Consider the following 16,560-nt stretch of genomic DNA (forward strand, 5'->3'; position numbering starts at 1 on the left):
AGGATGGGATAGTGGACAGACATTGTGGGATTCTGGTTAGTAAGGAAGTGATTATGGGTCCAGAGGTGTACAGCTATGTTTCACAGAGATGGTATTGCAAACCATGGGACTCTATGGGCTATCCCAGGCCGAAGGTGTAGATAGCGAAGAGAAAGGGTCCTAGAACTAAACCTTGGGGGACATCAACAGATAGAAGGCAAGATGAGATGGTGTGCGAGAGTGAAACGCTTAATGTCCAGTCTGTTAGGTATGAAGAGATCCAGGATAGGGCCAGGTCTGTCACTTGGACTTGGCATTAGTAGGTCACTGGTGACTTTGGACAGGGCAGCTTCAGTGGAATGATGTGGTTGGAAGCCAGATTGTAAGCAAAGACGGAGTGGGAGGAGAGATGGTAGGACTGTTCAAGATGCATGTGTTATTCCAGTAATTTTTAGGCATTGGGGAGAAATGATATGCTAGAGATAGAGGATGGCTCTTTTCAAGGTATGTATGAAGAGGGAAACACATCAGTTGCTAGTGATAGGTTGAAAAATGGGTTATGGTTGGGATGAAAACTGTGGTGAGGTTTGGGATGAGGTGGGACAGGATCGAGTCAAGTACACAGGTGGTGAGATGTAATCTGGAAAGTTGAGAGGAAAGTTGATATTCCATAATGGTGGAAAAGCTGTTTTTTGAGGGAGAACTGAGTTGTTATAAAGAAGGGCTGTGGACTGTAGGTCAAAGATTTCTTTGATGTTATCAATATTCTGATTGAAGAAAGAAGCAAAGTATTCAGCTAAGATGAGAGGGAGGAGGCACTGCGAGATGGAGAGAATTTAAAGTGTTAAATTATATGTTTAGTGTTGTGAGGCCAGGAGGATATCATAGATGAGAAGTAGGTTTGTTTAGCGCCAGTAAGTGTGGACTTGAAAGTAGTGAGGGCCTGTTTAAATGTAATGAAGTGCTTGTTGGAGTGGGATTTTTTCCATCTCTGTTCGGCAACCCTGGAAGCCTGTCTTAGTTCTTTAGTCAGGCTGGTGTGCCAGGGTTGCCAGTTCATTGTGTGAGCTTTGATGTGAGGGGGGCGACCGATTCGACAGCTGCAGCTGAAGAGGTGTTCTATAAAGCGGAAGCAGCATCTGCATTGTGTAAGGAACTTATGTCTGTAAGAGGGAGAAGGGATTCAGAAAATGAGTGGAAATCAGGGTGTTTGAGATTTCTGCGACGGTGTGCAAGTTTGTGGAGTGGAGCTTGTGCAACTGTAGAGGGGAGGGAAAGAGGGAAGAGAATGTGAATAGGTTATGGTACCGTTACACCTAGCGATGCACCAGCGATCCCGACCAGCGATATGACGCGGTCAGGATCGCTGGTGCATCGCTAGGTGGTCGCTAGTGAGCTGCCACACAGGCAGATCTCACCAGCGACATCGCTGGGGACGGGGATCGCTACTTACCTGTCACACCAGGCGATCCTGCGTCCTCCCGCCCGACTCCACGCGTCGGCGCCACAGGAAGCGCAGCAGGAAGTGACCGACGAGAAATGATCCAGCAGCTTCTCGCGTGATCAGCGATAACCAGCGGGGGAGCCGGTCGGAGGTAAGTATCATATTCAGCGATATCGCTAGCAATATCGCTGCAACGTCACAAAATCGGTGACTTTACAGCGATATTGCTAGCGATATCGCAGTGTGTAATGGGGGCTTTATGGTCACAGAGGGAGAGACGAGCTGAAGAGACTAGATAAGAGGTGGGTGAAGATGAAGTCCAGTGTGTGGCCATATTTGTGAGTGGCTGCATAACACCATTGAGCAAGGCTGAAGGAGTGAGAGAAGCTTAGAGACAGGGAAGTGTCAATGGGGATGCTGAAGTCACCCATGATAGTGGTCAAAAAAGGTTGTGGCTGGCCGTGGAGGGCTGTAAATGACAGCCAGTTGTAAGGGGAGTAGATGCGCACAGAGTGCACTTCAAAAGAAGGGAGAGTAACAGAGGGTGGCAGTGGAATTAGGGTGAAAGAACATTTATCTGACAGGAGAAAACCAACTCCTACACCATGCTTGTGAGCCAGGTTTCAGTGATGTCGAGGAGATATGCACACAACATTGTTCCTAAAAAGACTTTGACCGGGATCTTTTTTTTTTCTGAAGGAGAGAAAGGAAAGAAAAAAAAGATGCCACCATGTTTATGTTTTTCAGCAGTTTCTTGTTTTGGTGCCTCGGGCCTGGAAAGATAAGTGACAGTCACTCAAGGTCAGAAGACGTAAGCAGGAAGTGACCCTGTCTCCCCTGTTTGACTCATGGTTTCAAGAGTCCCTGTGTTTACTTTTCTAGAAGAAAACCTCAGTGAACAGAGACCGAAAGCATGACTAAAAGAAACACCATTGCAAAACAAGTCCTACCCATGTATGAAGCAAAATATGGGTTACACATCCAGCTCAGTGAGAATCCACCCCAGATAATTATTCATTAAGGGGGTATTCCTATCTCCAAGATCCTATCCCAATACGTAGTGGGTGTAATAACAGTAATATTAGCAAATAACTCCAATATGAAATGCATAGTTCTTCTTATTCACCATGTCTCTTACCCCATGTGTAGGACATTGCATAGCCTTATATTAGTGGTCGTAACCATGGATACCCAAGCTACTGCAATGCCCTGCACAGAGAATCAGAAGAACTATACTACATTTCTAATTAGAGGTAACTAATATTATTATTATTATTACACCTACTACATATTGGGATAGGATCTTGGAGATGGGAATATCCCTTTAACACAATACAGCTTTTAATCGTTGATAGCCAACTATATATAAAAAAAAGAAAAAATGTAAAAAGTTCAATTGCCAATGTTACCACTTTATCAAAATGAAAACGCCTTTGAGATTTTATCATCCTAATGTTAAGGCTGAAAAAGAACATCACCCTAAATTAATATCAGTCACAGAAGAAGAAGTAAGCAGGCTCCTTGCATCTTCTCGCCCAATCACTTGCACCAGTGACCTTATTCCCTCACATCTCCTCCAGTTCCTTTCCCCTGCGGTCACCCCTCACTAACTAAAATATTTAACCCCTCTCTCTCTCTGGTATTTTTCCCTTCTCATTTAAGCATGCCATCATACATCCACTACTTAAAAAACCATCCCTCGACCAAAACTGTGCCGCTAACTATAGACCTGTCTCTAATCTTCCCTTCATCTATAAACTCCTGGAACGCCTGGTCCACTCCCGTTTTATCTGCTATCTCTTTGATAACTCTCTTCTTGGCCCTCTCCAATCCAGTTTCTGCTCTTTACACTCTACTGAAACTGCCCTCACTAAAGTCTCTAATGATCTGCTAGCAGCTAAATCAAATGGTCATTACTCCATGCTAATTCTCTTGGATCTCTCTGCAGCATTCGACACTGTGGATCATCAGCTCCTCCTCACTATGCTCCGTTCCATTGGCCTCAAGGACACCGTTCTTTCCTGGTTCTCCTCCTATCTCTCTGACCGCTCCTTTACTGTAACTTTTGCCGGTTCCTCCTCCTCTCACCTTCTCCTTACTGTTAGGGTTCCTCAAGGATCGGTTCTAGGCCCCCGCCTCTTCTCTTTGTACACTGCCCCTATTGGTCAAACAATCAGTAGATTTGGTTTCCAGTACCATCTCTATGCTGATGACACCCAATTATACACCTCTTCTCCTGACATCACGCCAGCCTTTCTAGAAAACACCGGCGATTGTCTAAACGCTGTGTCTAACATCATGTCCTCACTGTATCTGAAACTGAACCTGTCAAAGACTGAACTCTTTGTGCTTCCTCCCACTACAAATGTACCTATACCCGACACTGCCATTTCTGTGTGTGGTTCCACTATTACTCCCCAGCAACATGCCCGCTGTCTTAGGGTCATACTTGACTCCGAGCTTTTCTTTGCCCCCCATATCTAATCACTGGCTCGCTCTTGCTATCCGCACCTCAAAAACATTTCTATAATTTGACCTTTTCTTACTTTTGACTCCATAAAAACTCTTAGGCTACGTGCACACACTGCAGATTCGTCTGCGGATTCATATCTACGGAACCGCAGGTAAAACCGCAGGTAAAATGACCTGCGGTTTTTCCTGCGGATTGGCCTGCGGTTTTGCCCTGCGGTTTGCCACCTGGACAATGGAATAGGTGGCAAACCGCAGCAGAATCCGCAGAAACAATTGACATGCTGCGGAAAAAAAACCGCAGCTTTTCCGCGGGTAAAAATCCGCAGCATGTGCACAGCAGAAAGTTAATCCCATAGGATAACATGCTACTGTGCACTAGCTGCAGAACTGCTGCAGTTCTGCTGCGGTCAAAACTGCAGTAGAAACGCAGCAAAAACCGCAGCGTGTGCACATGGCCTTACGGTTTCTCTTATTCATTCTCGTCTGGATTATTGTAACTCATTTCTAATTGGTCTCCCTCTTACCAAACTCTCCCCTCTCCAATCTGTCTTGAATGCTGCAGCCAGGATCATATTCCTCACCAATCGTTACACCGATGCCTCTACCTTGTGCCAGTCATTGCACTGGCTACCCATCCACTCCAGAATCCAGTACAAACTTATTACCCTCACCCACAAAGCCCTCCATGGCTCAGCACCACCCTACATCACCTCCCTTGTTTCAGTATACCACCCTACCCGCGCCCTCCGTTCTGCTGATGACCTGAGGTTATCCTCAATAATCCGAACCTCCCACTCCCGTCTCCAAGACTTTACACGTGCTGCGCCATTTCTTTGGAATGCACTTCCCAGGTCAATACGATTAGTCCCCAATCCCCACAATTTTAAGTGTGCCCTGAAATCGCATTTATTCAGACTGGCCTACCGCCTCAACACATTAACCTAACTATCCCTGTGTGGCACAGCCAAAAGTTTTACCATAACCAGGTTCCCCGCATCATGTTCCCACATGCTTTATGCATCCATTAGCCCTCTGTGTCCGTACTGTTACACACTTAACATTATGGCTGGTCCAAACAATCAGGGCAACTGTTACCATCCACCTTTCGCGTCTCCCTTTTTTCCCCATAGATTGTAAGCTTGCGAGCAGGGCCCTCATTCCTCTTGGTATCGGTTATGATCTATGTGATTATTGTTATGCTGTAATGTCTATTGTCTGTACATGTCCCCTCTGAAGTGTAACGTGCTGCGGAATATGTCGACGCTATAGAAATAAAATTTATTATTATTATTAATATCAAATGCTTCATAAAGTTCTCGGAAAACATGAGGTTAAGATAATCAAAGAAGGTCAAGTTCGAGCTGAGAATATCTGCTTTTAAAAAAATCTTTATATGTTCATCATGCTTTTTACTACGTATTACACCATCCCCAAGACTTCTCCCGTGCTGCACCTATACTCGACCTGTTAAAAGGTAAACATTACAAACTTCAATAATTTACAGTTTTAGCCTGTGTACACACAGAAGTCAATTAGCGCCCTTTTTAGAACCTTTTTCTTAAGCATAGGGCATAATTAATCAATCAAGAATGGCATTATTCACACCGGTCTTGATGAGGGGCGTGCTGTAGTCAGACACTACTGATTCATATACGCCTTTTCATATAGCAGGAGCTTCGGACAAGAGGCCTACACCCCGGTGTGTGTCTCGCCACAAATCCTACTCCTGTCCCTGCTGGAGTAAGATTTGCAGCTTAGCGAATGCTGGTGCTGATCTGGAATTTGACTAGCAGTCACCACACCCCAGTTCCTATCCATGGTGTGAAGAAGCCAGAAGTGAAAAAAATCATGTGCAGTTCCAAGCTGCACCTAAATTTTGAACTTTTTCAAAGTTTTTACCATCAGAATTCTGGCATGGAAGCTTTGATACATCAGGCCCTAAGTTTTGTATTATACTGGAGTAGAAATCACATGAAAATTAGATATAGGTGATTTTCATACCTATTAAACTTTTCTGTTAAGTGGTGAAGAAAAGCATAATTAAAAAGAATTTGTTATTAGGTTTTTGCCATCTAATCCGAGAGCAGCATAATGTTGAGACAGATACTCCGATTCCAGTGATATTTAAATTACTGGGTTGCTGAAGTTATATCCTCTCACACCCACAAGTGATTGTCAGCTTTCTGTCTATGCACAGTGTACACATAAAACTACCAATCAGTGGTGTGGGTGGGGTTATGTAGAGCTCAGCATTCAGCGAACTGGTTCTGGTAGATGTGCAGCAGAGAAAACAGGGATTTAATCAAAACGGCAGCAAGCAGCTCGGTATGTGATGCATCACTATGGTCAGGCTCTCTGACCCTATATCATGCTGCGCTCAAATGGAGTAGCAAAAAGCTGGAGACTCGATTCCCTTTAAGAAAAAAAAAGTAAAAAGTCTCCGCAGGTTTCTCCCAGCCGGCTCAGCTAAACGGTCAGACTTTTCCCCATACATACACAGTAAGAGACATGTCACTCTAGCTGAGAGGGCAGGGAGAAGCCAGTGGGGACATACCTCTGAGACTCGTCATGTACTATCTGTATGTTAAGGAAATCTGTCATCAGATGACATGATCAGGTGGCTCTTTTGAAAATAAGTCAATACATACGTTTTTGTATAATCAAAAAAAAAAACAAGCTGATATCACGTCAAAGTGCTTTGAACGTGATGGAGCACTTTCCGAGATCCAAGCCACCACCTTGCACCTCCCACTTAAAAAAAAAAAAAAAGCGAGATTTCAGTCACTAGCCTTGGATATTAAAGTCAATGAGCCACCAGTCAATCAGCAGCGGGAGAAGCAAGGCGGAGACTTGAGCTGCGGAGGCTCGGAAGGTGCTCCGTCACTCCCACAGCACTTGGGGACCTCATTTGCATATTAATAAAATAAAACAATGATTTTTTTTTTTTTTTTTTTATAAAGACAGGCATGGACTGACCTCTTCATAAGAGCTACCTGACCAAAGAAAGCGGTTTGGGGGGGAAAGGGTGAACCCTGATGATCGATACCCTTTACACTTCCAACTGCAAGTACACCTACCACATTATCATTGATTATGTAATGATGCATGGAAAAACAAAAAAACTACAAACTACAGCCTATTATTTAATTTAAAAAAATGGAAAAAAGGAACCCTTTTTATTAGTATTATATGATTATTGAGGTAAACAGCCGGACGGCGGAGGTGACCGCCTACATACTCCGCCGCCAACGTGTGCACGCTATCTACCTGCAACAATCCACAATTCCAGTTGGTATCAGGATCAGGGCTTAACAGCCGCTTTATGGCCTCGAAATAAAATGCAGACACTACTCCATTGTTCCTGCCTCTTTCCAACTTAATCAAGCGATTATAGCCTCAATAAAACTTGAGAAGGGGCCGCACCAGGCAGAGACAGAGCAGTGACAAAGCAATTATTCATGCTCCCTTTGAAGTACCCACCGGCTTTATCATGGCACTGAAGGATAATGACGGTTGGTAGGAAATCCAAGGGTATTGATATGCATTTGTAAAGCTTTCAAAAAAAAAAGAAAAAAAAAAAAAAAAGCAATAAAAACTACTACAAAAAAAGCCATTTAAGACATGATTGTTTATGGAGTTTATGGATGAATTTCAAGGTGCATTGTAAAGAAGCTCGTAAAATAATGATAGGCCCCCCCACGACATACCTCCCCCCTCTGCATTAGGCCTAATCCTACCCCCGTTACATGCCTGGCAACAATCTCGTATTTCTAAAAAAGTAACAACCTGCATATGTCTAAGCTTTAATCTACAAGTCTACTGGTATTACATCCGCTAGTCATACGAGAAGCAAAAACAAAGCTATAAATGAGGAGTTACGTTGTAAATAATAGACCCGGAGAATGGGGAACAACAAGGTCCCGATATTTGGTTGTAGCCGGAATGGCTCCTATTAGATCTAAGAAACATTAAATAAAAGGACTGCAGTAGATGACATGCGGGGCTCTGTCATTAGCAGAATATAGACTGTTGTTTTGGACAGCCAGTACTCTGCTTATGGAAAATGTCCTTCAAAGGCTAACACAATGGCAATGGAGTTTGCGTTACCTGCAACATTTGTTTCAACGAAATAGCTATACGGGACGCAAAGGTAAAAGTCACAGCCAGACCCTGGCGCATGAGAAAGGAAAAAAAAAGAAGCTCCTCTGCCATTAATGACGCCACTAAAAAATGCCTATGGCAGTTAGGTGGGTAGTAGTAGGGGCCCCTCTTTCAGATATTGCATGGGGGGGGCAGTAGATTGATTTTTGGCCTATGATTAGTTCTATATTATTAGGTTTGCTTTGGCGTACGTTGTCCACTATTAATACTAAATAATAATTTTCTTTATGCAGCACTTCACAAATGATTATATGGTCAAGCGATGTCGACACGGTGTGTGCTTAATATATTGCGTGAGGCTAGACGGGCTGCAGCTGATCAGAAAACGTTGATCGGCTGCAGTGCTCCCGAACAATGTTTCGTATATAAATCGCGTTAAGAAAATCGGACGGCAATCCATCTCTCCATGTTCGCCATTCTGTCAGTACCCCAAAATTGGACTGCACTTAGAAGTCATGTGAGTGCAGTCAGATGTTTTTAACAGACTCACTGACTTGCATGTCCAAGTGCGATCTGATAATCGGATCAAACTCTGACATGCAGCAAGTTTTTCCTTGGGCAGAATCTGACTTTCCTGGTATATCATTGGTCTGAGTGCGAGCTGATGTTTTGTTGGATAGCACTTGGACTGATAATACGCTGATCTGCACCTAGCCTCACCGTGAGAACACTACACAGGTAAGATTCCGTATCTAGCAGTCCCGTGGATATGTCCGGACTACCCCTTTAATGACTGTGGTTGGTTAATGAATATGTCTTCACTCTGTATAGTGTGACAAAATCACTGGAAAAGCACTGGGGGTGGTAGGGGGTATCACACAGGTTATTAGCTAAAAGGCTCCAGCACATTAAGTGCTGAGAGGTTAATCGGCCATGTTTAGGGCTAGGTTTAGTGAACATCTGAAGAGTGGGTGGGAGGCTGTTCACCATATCTCCACCCTCAGGATACACAACCTTCTGCTCATTCAGTGATGGGTGTGTCTGGAGATGGGAGCTCTAGAGCTGTGTTTGAGGATAAGGAAAGTAGAACCTTTTTTATGTTTGTTTTCTGAGCGGCCGAATCCTTGCAGCAACATGGACAGTGCCATTTATTTTCCCATTAGGCCAGAAGAGCAGTGTCTAAGTTGCTAACCCTGGCTGGTTTACGCTGTATCTCAATAAACCAGTGGAAAATTTAAATTGACAGCGTTCCTGTGTCTACCTATATGAGCAGCCGAGTGAGACGATCTACAACAGAAGGGACAAGGGACAGGTTTATCCAAGATTAGAAAAGCATTGTCAATATATTTATGGAAAACCCAAATTTTATATTTACTTTTTCACAGTAATCATTTACTTTCACATCACTGTAACCATATTCTATATTTTTCCATTGACAGGGCTGTGCTAGGGATTTTTTGAAGGTGCAGGATAAATAAGTGTTTTTATAATATTCATGTTATGGCAATAATTACAGGGTTTGTCTGTCCTAAGACTTTAAGACTGCATTCACTATGTGACTGCTGTGACTCCAGACTTGTGAATCCTCACATTAAGCGCTGTGAGGATTTTCCGGTGTCGTAAGTAGAAGATATGTGCAGGGCCGGCGTCAGCACCCGGAGCACCAGGGCAAATGCCGGGGCCCTGGCGAGAAATGGGGGTCCACTCACACTGTCTGGGATACCCTCCGCCACGCCCCACATGCACCAACCCCATCCTTGCCCTCCCAGAGACCCACCGCAGCCAGCAATGAGTCATCGCTGGGCTGTTCTCTTCTCTTCTCGCTCAGGACCTGTGATGAGGTCACAGGAGGGGAGGAGTCAGGGGTCACATGATCAGAAGCCTCAATATCTGCAGGACTCTGCTGTGCTGGTTGTCATGGTTCTGGATGAGGGAAGTTTATGTGTGGGGTCAGGAGTGGATTACAGGGGGGATGTAGCAGAGCTGTGTGTGTACGGTGCGGAGCCGCGTGTGTACGAAGTGTACGGAGCGGAGCCGCAGGTGTACGGAGCGGAGCCGCAGGTGTACGGAGCGGAGCCGCAGGTGTACGGAGCGGAGCCGCATGTGTACGAGGTGTACGGAGCGGAGCCGCATGTGTACGAGGTGTACGGAGCGGAGCCGCATGTGTACGAGGTGTACGGAGCGGAGCCGCATGTGTACGAGGTGTACGGAGCGGAGCCGCATGTGTACGAGGTGTACGGAGCGGAGCCGCATGTGTACGAGGTGTACGGAGCGGAGCCGCATGTGTACGAGGTGTACGGAGCGGAGCCGCATGTGTACGAGGTGTACGGAGCGGAGCCGCATGTGTACGAGGTGTACGGAGCGGAGCCGCATGTGTACGAGGTGTACGGAGCGGAGCCGCATGTGTACGAGGTGTACGGAGCGGAGCCGCATGTGTACGAGGTGTACGGAGCGGAGCCGCATGTGTACGAGGTGTACGGAGCGGAGCCGCATGTGTACGAGGTGTACGGAGCGGAGCCGCGTGTGTACGAGGTGTACGGAGCGGAGCCGAGTGTGTAGGAGGTGTACAGTGCGGAGCAGAGTGTGTAGGAGGTGTATGGTGCAGAGCCCGGAGCCTTGTGTGTACAAGGTGTACAGAGCGGAGCCGTGTGTGTACAAGGTGTATAGAGCGGAGCCGTGTGTGTACAAGGTGTACAGAGCGGAGCCGTGTGTGTACAAGGTGTACAGAGCGGAGCCGTGTGTGTACAAGGTGTACAGAGCGGAGCCGTGTGTGTACAAGGTGTACAGAGCGGAGCCGTGTGTGTACAAGGTGTACAGAGCGGAGCTGTGTGTGTACAAGGTGTACAGAGCGGAGCCGCGTGTGTATGGAGCAGAGTGTGTAGGAGGTGTATGGTGCAGAGCCCGGAGCCTTGTGTGTACAAGGTGTACAGAGCAGAGCCGTGTGTGTACAAGGTGTACAGAGCGGAGCCGTGTGTGTACAAGGTGTACAGAGCGGAGCCGTGTGTGTACAAGGTGTACAGAGCGGAGCCGTGTGTGTACAAGATGCACAGAGCGGAGCCGTGTGTGTACAAGGTGCACAGAGCGGAGCCGTGTGTGTACAAGGTGTGCGGAGCGGAGCCGCGTGTGTACGAGGTGTGCGGAGCGGAGCCGCGTGTGTACGAAGTGTGCAGTGCGGAGCAGCGTGTGTACGAGGTGTACAGAGCGGAGCCGCGTGTGTGAGGTGTACGGAGCGGAGCCCTGTGTGTACAAGGTGTACGGAGCGGAGCAGTGTGTGTACGAGGTGTACGGAACAGAACCCTGTGTGTACAAAGTGTACGGAGCTGAGCCATGTGTTTACAGAGCGGAGCAGAGCCGGGTGTGTACGGAGTGAAGCTGTGTGTGTATGGAGCGGAGCTATGTGTATGGAGCAGAGCTGTGTGTGTACAAGGTGTACAGAGCGGAGCCGTGTGTTTACGAGGCTTACAAACCGGAAACGTGTGTGTATGAGGTGTGCAGAGCCGTGCATGTACGAGGTGTATGGTGGGGAGCATTCATACCTCCTAACCGTCTCGGATCCAGCGGGACAGTCCTGATTTTGAGAGAGAGACTGCCCCAGCCGGGAGCTTAATTTTCCCGCGGACACAGGAGTACACTGAGGAGCCCCAAGGAGCACTTTAAAACTCGCATGTGACGTTCTACCGGAAGTGACGTGCTGGAAGCTGACCGGAAATGAGGTAATTTCAGAAGGCGATTTTGACGGAACCATGGAGGCACTTCAGATCCATCACCGTGTCCTCCTCTGACAGCGTGAACAGCAGGATCGCCTTGGAATCGGTGATGCCGGCCATGTGAGCGGATCATGATATGTCCTGCATTGGGAGACTCAGGTAGGCACTAAAATGTGAGCTGGGCTGCTATGGTATCTTTATAGAAAATTTCTCTCTCTCTCTGTTTCTTTCTCTCTCTCTGTTCTTTCTTTCCCCTTTTCTTTCTCTCTGTTCTTACTCTCTCTCTGTTCTTTCTTTTCTCTCTCTTTCTGTTCTTTCTTTTTCCTCTTTCTCTCTCTGTTCCTTCCCCTCTTTCTTTCTCTCCACCACTCTGTTCTTTTTTTCTTTCCCCTCTTTCCTTTTTCTCTGTTGTTTTTTCTGTCCACTCTGTTTTCTCTCTACCTCTTTGTTCTTTTTCCCCCTTTCTTTTCTTTTTTTCTGTCTATTCTCTGTTCTTTCTTTCCCCTCTCTTTCTCTCTGTTCTTTCTTTCCCCTCTTTCTCGCTTTTCTCTTTCCCCTTTCTTTTTCTGTTCTCTCTGCTCTTTCCTTTCTCTCTGTTCTTTCCTTCCCCTCTTTCTTTGTTTTCTTTTTTTCCCTCTTTCTTGCTCTTCCTCCCCCTCTGTTCTTTCTTTCCCCTTTCTTTTTTTTCTCTGTTCTTTTTTTCAGTACACTCTTTCTCTCTCTGTTTTCTTTCTCTGTTCTTTATTTCTTTCCCCTCTTTCTTTCTCTTCCTGTTTTTTTCCCCTCGTTCTTTCTCTGTTCTTTTTTCTGTCCACTCTTTCTTTCTCTGTTTTCTTTTTCCCCCTCTATTTCTCTCTCTCTCTCTGTTCTTTCTTTCCCTCTTTCTTTCTCTCGGTTCTTTCTTTCTCTTTCTTTCCCCTCTTCCTCTTTTTCTCTCTGTTCTTTCTTTCCTCTCTTTCTCGCTCTGTTCTTTCTTTCTTTCCCCTCTTTTTCTCTCTTCCTTCCCCTTTCTTTCTCTCTACCCGTTCTTTCCCCTCTTTCTTTTTTTCTGTTCTTTTTTCTGTCCACTCTTTCTTTCTCTGTTCTTTCTTTCCCCTCTTTCTCTCCCTCTCTGTTCATTTTTCCCCTTTTTCTCTGTTCTTTTTTTCTGCCCACTTTTTCCTCTCTCTGTTCTTTCCCTGTTCTTTTTCTTTCTCTATTTTCTTTCCCCTCTGTTTCTCTGTTCTTTCTTTCCCCTCTTTCTCTCTAATCTTTCTTTCTCTCTGTTCTCTCTGTCTCTCTCTTTCTGTTCTCTGTTCTTTCTTGCTCTGCTCTTTCTTTCATACGTACATTACTAATCAATAGCCTCCTTCACATGAACGTGTTTTGCCACAGAGCGTGTGTCCGTGTGGATCACATGCGTGTTCGTGTGATCCACACGGAGACAAGTCCGTTTTTGGCCGGCACCACAGATGCCACACGGCATGAATCGTGGTATGTGTTAAAGGGGGGGCCCACTGATACTCTTTTGCCCGGGGCACTCAAAAACTTGGAGCCGGCCCTAGCTGTGTGGCAGCAAGTATGTGATTTGCGTACGTGGGGGTCACATGCCAACTAGACATGTCAGGCCTCCATCAATGCAAGTGTACTAAGTAAGACCAGACAAGTCTGGTAAGAATGTGGCCGAAAGAATTCAAACTGCATTTTTGCAGTCACATGAATGCCTACTCCCAGAGGTGGAGAATACTGACAGAGTGCAGTGTGCACGATACGAGGATTCACAGACAGACTGGAGGGAGCCTATCAGACAAAGAAAAAACGTACAATTTCCATGCAGCTGTCCCTAGTAGATTTAACGGGTTACGGAAAATCCCTGTCTTCCAGCTGCAGTTGGCGCTATACTCACTCTTCCCTGGTCCAATGCTAACTTCATGCCTCCGCTCCTGGTGTCCGTTATTGCCTCCACCACTGATGTCAAATAGACAGCACTGCAGCCAATAACTGAGCTTGGCAGCTACGAGTGACTCATGCCGTCAACTGGAGCAGAGCTGCTGAGCTCAGGGATTGGCTGCAGCACTGTGAATATACTATCGGTGCTGCAGACAATAAGATACGGAGAACAGCTGGGTAGACTCAGCAATGATTACAGTTATATAGTACAGGTCTTGATTGTCCACTAATAAGAAGAAATTTCACACTCTCTACTCTCTCCGCTACTTCACTGCATCGTGAACATGCAGCAGACATGGTCACCTCTGCTTCCTGCATCTGCTGTCCACAGACATCAATGACCTATTGGACTTGACCATTACTTCTCAATGCTCCATGACCTCAATGGAGGTAAATGACCACCTGATCTTTGAATTAAGGGTTTGTCTGCCCTTGCCTCATAAAATAGAAAGGAGATGCAAAATATCACTCCACGTGGCAGCAGGACATATAACGATCCACTGACAGAGTACAGGCTTCCATAAACAGAAGCCAAGACTCTGTGAACAGTAATTTGATATGGCTAAAACAACTTAGAATAAACTCTGGGGTCAAATCAGAAAAAAAAACTCCAAAATAAGGGACTTTGACTACATATGGGGATCAGGACTGATGAGAATAGTGACCGACTGTGAGCCACAAAGGTGATCAGGACTGATGAGAATACTGACAGGGAATGCGAGCGCCAATGGGGACCAGGACTGTTGAGAATGGTGACAGTGATTGCCAGACTCATTGGGGATCAGGAATGCTGAGAATAGTGAAAGTGATTGAGAGCCCCAATGGGGACCAGGACTGATGAGAATAGTGCCAGTGATTGTGAGCCCCAATGGGGACCAGGACTGATGAGAATAGTGACAGTGACTGCAGGCCCAAATTGGGACTAGGACTGTTGAGAATAGTGACAGGGATTGCAAGCCCCAATGGGGACCAGGACTGATGGCAATAGTGACAGTGATGGAGAGGTGTGAAATAAGTTGACGTTTTAAAATGAACAGAAATACTATATATATATATATATATATATATATATATATATATACACACTCACTGGCCACTTTATTAGGTACACCATGCTAGTAAGGGGTTGGACCCCCTTTTGCCTTCAGAACTGCCTCAATTCTTCGTGGCAGAGATTCAACAAGGTGCTGGAAGCATTCCTCAGAGATTTTGGACCATATTGACATGATGGCATCACACAGTTGGCGCAGATTTGTCGGCTGCACATCCCTGATGCGAATCTCCCGTTCCACCACATCCCAAAGATGCTCTATTGGATTGAGATCTGGTGACTGAGGAGGCCATTTGAGTACAGTGAACTCATTGTCATGTTCAAGAAACCAATCTGAGATGAATCGAGCTTTATGACATGGCGCATTATCCTGCTGAAAGTAGCCATCAGATGCCTGTTCTTAGCTGAGAGGAGTGGTACCCAGTGTGGTCTTCTGCTGCTGTAGCCCATCTGCCTCAAAGTTCGACGCACTGTGCTTTCAGAGATGCTCTTCTGCCTACCTTGGTTGTAACGGGTGGCAATTTGAGTCACTGTTGCCTTTCTATCAGCTCGAACCAGTATGCCCATTCTCCTCTGACCTCTGGCATCAACAAGGCATTTCCGGCCACAGAACTGCCGCTCACTGGATTTTTTTTCTTTTTCGGACCATTCTCTATAAACCCTAGAGATGGTTGTGCGTGAAAATCCCAGTAGATCAGCAGTTTCTGAAATACTCAGACCAGCCCTTCTGGCACCAACAATCATGCCACGTTCAAAGGCACTCAAATCACCTTTCTTCCCCATACTGATGCTCGGTTTGAACTGCAGGAGATTGTCTTGACCATGTCTACATGCCTAAATGCACTGAGTTGCCGCCATGTGATTGGCTGATTAGAAATTAAGTCTTAACACACAGTTGGACAGGTGTACCTAATAAAGTGGCCAGTGAGTGTATATATATATATACACACATACATACATACATACATACACACACACAGTATTTTTTATATGTATGCGCTCCCAGAAATGTAACAGTGTGGTGCACATCTGGTTAACACCACATTATGTAACTTTTTTTTTCTTAACCGAGTTCCTTTATTTGCATCCAAACCGCCTTTGAATTCTCCTATGTGCCATCATCCTCGCTCATGTTGCCTTCTCGCTTGTTCTTGCACATATTTGGACTTCTTGAATTCCAGTAACACAGGGAAGAGGCTCCAGAAATTAACTTTCTGCAGGTTGGGCGTGTGATGCCACTATATGGAGGCTGCTAAGCTCTATGGGAACAACTTTTTCAGATTGTTCTCGTGTAGTTTAGAAACTAATTGTTTTGGCAAGTGACCTCTGCCACTCTGTACTTGTCACACTCGGGGGTTTCGTTGGCCGAAGCATGCATAGCTGAAAGTGTTATGTACCAAAACAATAGGGAACGCAGAAAGGCGAGAGAAATGTGACTCTAATTACATCTTAATTCAATGCAGCCAACAAGCTCCAGGCGGATTTAAACATGAGTTTATTCTAGACGTATTAGTGGAGATCGGGAGGCTCCTGTGAACCTGCCATTGCCCCAGATTTTCACATGGAGAAACGGTGGGAGAATGAGATTTTGCAGCGGCTTCTCCTACAGAAGAAAACGCATCCACGAGGATCAAGAACACAAGGATTCATTGGTATCAGAGGGTCCTAGGGGGTCCACAATCTGAGATCGGGGGATGTCCAAACCAGACAATCAACTGGCAGCTCCTCAACCATTGAAGGCTGTAAACTAAAGAGGTCGTCTATTCCATGTGGACAGCCCAGTTTTGTTGAAAGAGCCCTGGAACATTAGTGGATGAAGGAGCCTTTTTTGAGGAGACCTTCAGCGATCATGTATCATCTGTGGGTGAACTGGACAC

The 16,560-nt window shown here is 45.9% G+C and overlaps 1 protein-coding gene across 1 annotated transcript in view; it reads right to left on the minus strand.

Moving 5' to 3' along the window:
- The window catches only part of LOC141056974 (tRNA (32-2'-O)-methyltransferase regulator THADA-like), a 541,174-nt gene that overhangs the window by 349,466 nt on the left and 175,148 nt on the right, over positions 1 to 16,560 (minus strand). The gene's annotated exons all lie outside the window — the stretch shown is intronic.

The sequence above is a fragment of the Dendrobates tinctorius genome, unplaced genomic scaffold, assembly GCF_039654945.1.
Source record: "Dendrobates tinctorius isolate UK_male_01 unplaced genomic scaffold, ASM3965494v1 ptg000201l, whole genome shotgun sequence".
NCBI classification, from domain to species: Eukaryota; Metazoa; Chordata; class Amphibia; order Anura; family Dendrobatidae; genus Dendrobates; species Dendrobates tinctorius.